This window comes from Triticum dicoccoides, chromosome 7A, assembly GCF_002162155.2.
Source record: "Triticum dicoccoides isolate Atlit2015 ecotype Zavitan chromosome 7A, WEW_v2.0, whole genome shotgun sequence".
Lineage (NCBI taxonomy): Eukaryota > Viridiplantae > Streptophyta > Magnoliopsida > Poales > Poaceae > Triticum > Triticum dicoccoides.
In genome coordinates this window covers 386129775-386134665 of record NC_041392.1, presented here as the reverse complement: position 1 = coordinate 386134665, position 4891 = coordinate 386129775, and positions in this window count along the sequence as shown.

Genomic DNA, 4891 nt, shown 5'->3' with positions numbered 1-4891 from the left:
AATCGCCTGAAAACGATATAAAGAACGCCGGAATCGGAGTTACGGTTTGGAAATGGCAAGCAATTCAAATATGACCATGTTCTGCGATTTACAGCAAGTAGCCATCTAAATGCAACGAGATGAACATGCTACAGCACTCAAACATGACAAAAAAAATATATGGCAGGAATCCACTCATGATGCTTAACAAAAGTCTAGCACTAAGCTACGGCCAATTCATCCATTAACAGGTCCAAACAAGCATGCCAAAAATGCATTTGACAAACATATTTCAGACTTGGTGAAATTAACACTTGTCTGGAATTTTAGATCAGATAGTACTCTTCGGAGCATGAAAACTATATGCTACAGGACCTGAACATGGCAAAGTAAAGCATGGCATGGAGCTACTCAAAGATCTTAACAAAAGTCCCTTAGTGACCTTGAGCCAAAAGGGATCAGAAAATACAACTGCAAGCATGTGAACATGACAAAAACATAATCAGTTCTCAGTGAAAACTGGAGCATGCTGAAACAGATATCAAGTAGGCATGTTTACGAGCTCGATGCACTCACTACATAGCAAGACATGAAAATCTAAGCATGCACCCATCAAGAATACACAAAATACAATCTAGACATGGCAAGAACAATAGCATATCATGCACGGATCAACTACAACATCATCGGCAAAATCGTAACAAGTAGACAATCTGCCCAGCTTCACGAAATGACAAAAGTAGAGCTCGATTGACTCAAGCTAGGGTGCTCCATAATTGCAAAAAAAACATGGATGGATAAAGCACTACAATATTAACAAAACATACTTACTGATCATCCTCAAAAGAGGCACGGATCACTAGGAAACAACATGAACATATGGCATAATGAGATGAACAGATCAAGGACTTAGTGGAAATGCTAAGTCCCTGAAATCAGCATTAACGATTGCACCACTTTGCAATCTCGTGCTAGTCACCACACACATCACAAAAATACATGGGTTTCACCTCTGGATAGATGGAAAAACATATAACAAAACACATGTAGACCAGGGCATATCATGCACGCATTAATCATGGCAAAAATGACAAATATCTAATTGGAGCAGCAGATCTGGCAATTATCTCAAATAGCACTCTTCTAACAGCATTTCGGGCATCAAGATGAACTCAAATGAAAATGATGCAAATGAAATGAAATGATGTGCTCTTTGAGACGAACATTTTGATATGCTATATGCCCAAAACGGAGCTATGGATGCGGAGATAGGACATGATGAACAGGAGCAAATAAATTAGGGTTAGGGCAAAAGAGGTCAACCGGATCCGATCCAGATCTGGATCCGGGCATTGTAGCAGCTCGCGAAGCCCGAGGTTCGTCGGCCGGAGATCGAGGTCGCAGCGATCGCCGGCACTTGCGGATGAGGAGGGTTCACCGGAGATGGCCGGGGACGGCGCCGGAGTGACTTGAGGGTGCGGCGTCGAGGTGGAGGCGGCGGCGGCCGGTCGGCGTCGAGCGCCGGCGAGGAGAGTGCGGCGCGTCGGCGGGGAACCTCCGCGGCGGAGCGGCGAGGGTCGCGGCGGCGTCGGGTGCCGGACGCGGGGAAGGAGGCGGCGGAGCAGACGGGCGCGGGCGGCGGTGGCTTCGGGCTCGCAGGGGCCCGATCCGGGCCGGGCGGGCTGCGGCGGTGGGAGGAGGCGGTCGGCCATGTGGCGCCGCCTGATTGGCGTGGGCGGCAGCGGCGACTTCGTCCGGTGGTGGCTGGACGTGTCCGGTGGTGGCGGGGCAATTTAAGGTTTGGACGGGGGAGAGATCCGGATTTTCGGAGGAGGACCTATTTATAGGCATAGAGGGAGCTAGTAGTGTCCAAATGAGGTGCGGTTTTCGGCCACGCGATCGTGATCGAACGATCTAGATGATGGAGAAGGTTTAGGTGGGTTTTGGGCCAAATTGGAGGGGTGTTGGGCTGCAACACACACGAGGCCTTTTCGGTCCCTCGGTTAACCGTTGGAGTATCAAACGAAGTCCAAATGGTACGAAACTTGACAGGCGGTCTACCGGTAGTAAACCAAGGCCGCTTGGCAAGTCTCGGTCCAATCAGGAAATGATTAATCCCCACACATGAAAGAAAGGTAGAAATGACCACCGGAGGAGAACGGAGCGTCGGAATGCAAAACGGACAACGGGGAAAATGCTCGAATGCATGAGATGAACACGTATGCAAATGCAATGCACATGATGACATGATATGAGATGCATGACAACGACAACAACACACGGAGACAAAAACCCGAACCCGAGAAAGTAAAATAACTTAACACCGGAAACTGCAAGAGTTGGAGTACATATTGGGTAAATTACATCTGGGGTGTTACAACACTCCACCACTACGAAAGGATCTCGTCCCGAGATCTAGGACTGAAAGAATGCCGGGTACTCAGAACGGAGGTGATCCTCGCGTTCCCAGGTGGCTTCACGGTCGGAATGGTGTGACCACTTGACTTTGAGGAATTTGATTGACTTGTTGCGAGTCTTGCGTTCAGTCTCTTCAAGAATAGCAGCTGGGTGCTCACGATAAGAGAGATCTTCTTGGAGCTCAATGTCCTCGAAGTTGACGGTGCGGTTAGGAGTCTTGAAGCACTTTTGGAGCTGAGAGACATGGAACACGTCATGCACATTTGCAAAGTTTGAAGGAAGCTCGAGTTGATAGGAGAGATCGCCTCTCTTGCTGACAATCTTGAAAGGTCCCACGTATCTAGGGGCAAGCTTCCCTTTGATACCGAAGTGACGAGTACCTTTCATAGGAGAGATGTGGAGGTAAACATGATCTCCGATCTCGAAAGCCAAATCACGGTGCTTACTATCATAGTAGCTCTTCTGGCGGGATTGGGCTGCTTTGAGGTTATCTCGAATGACTTTGCACATCTCCTCTGCCTCTATGATTAAGTCATTACCGAGAAGCTGACGTTCACCGGTTTCGGACCAGTTGAGAGGGGTACGGCACTTCCTGCCATACAGAATTTCAAATGGGGCCTTGCCCGAGCTTGCTTGGAAACTATTGTTGTAGGAGAATTCAGCATATGGCAGACAATCCTCCCACTTCATGCCGAAGGAGATCACACAAGCCCTGAGCATATCTTCAAGAATCTGATTGACACGCTCGACTTGACTGCTAGTTTGAGGATAGAAAGCTGTGCTAAAGCGGATGTTGGTGCCCATGGCCTTCTGAAAAGAATCCCAAAACTTGGAGGTAAAGATGCTGCCACGGTCTGAAGAGATCACTTGTGGAATACCGTGCAGAGAGACAATCCGAGAGGTATAGAGTTCCGCCAATTGAGCTGCAGTGATTGACTCTTTGATAGGCAGAAAGTGAGCCACTTTAGTGAGTTTGTCGATGACAACGAATATAGCATCATTGCCACGTTTGGACTTTGGAAACCCAGTCACGAAGTCCATTTCAAAGTGGTCAAACTTCCATTCTGGAATGGCAAGAAGTTGGAGGAGACCAGCTGGCCTTTGGTGTTCTGCCTTCACTCTTCTGCAGACATCACATTCGTTCACGAATTGAGCAATCTCGCGCTTTATTCGAGTCCACCAATAAGCCTGCTTGAGGTCCTGATACATCTTCGTGCTCCCAGCGTGGATGGAGAGGAGAGAATTGTGAGCCTCGTTCATGATCACTTTACGAAGGTCACCTTTGGGTACAACAATACGATCCTCGAAGAAGAGAGTATCCTTGTCATCAAGGCGGTAGCACTTGTACTTGGGTTGACTCTTGGCAATCCCAATCTTCACCTTCTTCACCATAGCATCAAGAAGCTGAGCTTGGCGAATCTGGTCTTCTAAGGTTGGAGAGACTTGAAGGTTGGCGAGGAAACCTTGAGGAACAACTTGCAGATTAAGTTTGCGGAAAGCTTCACAAAGCTCGGGTTGATAAGGCTTTAGAACCAGACTGTTGCAATAAGCCTTCCTGCTCAAAGCGTCAGCAATCACATTGGCCTTGCCTGGAGTATACTCGATACTCGGATTATACTCTTGAATCATTTCGACCCATCGAGTTTGCCTGAGGTTGAGATTAGGCTGAGTGAATATGTACTTGAGACTCTTGTGATCAGTGAAAATGTCCACTTTTCTTCCCAATAAGAGATGTCTCCAAGTCAAAAGAGCATGCACAACTGCCGCCAACTCAAGATCATGAGTGGGGTAGTTCTTCTCGTTGGGCTTCAACTGGCGAGAGGTATAAGCAACAACTTTCTTCTCTTGCATCAACACTGCGCCAAGACCTTGGAGGGAGGCATCACAAAAGACCTCGTACGGCTTGGATTCATCAGGCAGAGTCAGAACTGGAGCGGTGACCAATTTCTCTTTCAAAGTGTTGAAAGCAATGTCACACTCCGGAGACCAAACGTACTTGACGTGCTTCTGGAGAATATTTGAGAGAGGCTTCGCGATCTTAGAAAAGTTTTCAACGAATCTTCGACAATAGCTTGCAAGACCGAGGAAGCTACAGAGTTGCTTCATGTTCTGAGGAGGTTCCCAATTCACAATTGCAGACACCTTCTCAGGATTCACTGCAATGCCCTTGGCAGAGATGATATGACCACGATAAAGAACCTCATCGAGCAAAAATTCGCACTTGGAGAACTTGGCGTAGAACTGGTGTTCTCTCAGCTTATCGAGTACCAAATGCAAGTGCTTGGCATGATCTTCCTTGTTCTTCGAGAAAACCAAAATGTCGTTGAGATAGACCAAAACGAAGTCATTGGTGTAGGCGTTGCAGATGAAGTTCATCATGCGAGAGAACGTCGGAGGAGCGTTGACGAGGCCAAAAGACATGACAGTTTATTCATATGACCCATAGCTTGTCCTGAAAGCCGTCTTGGGAATATCTTGCTCACGGATTCGAATC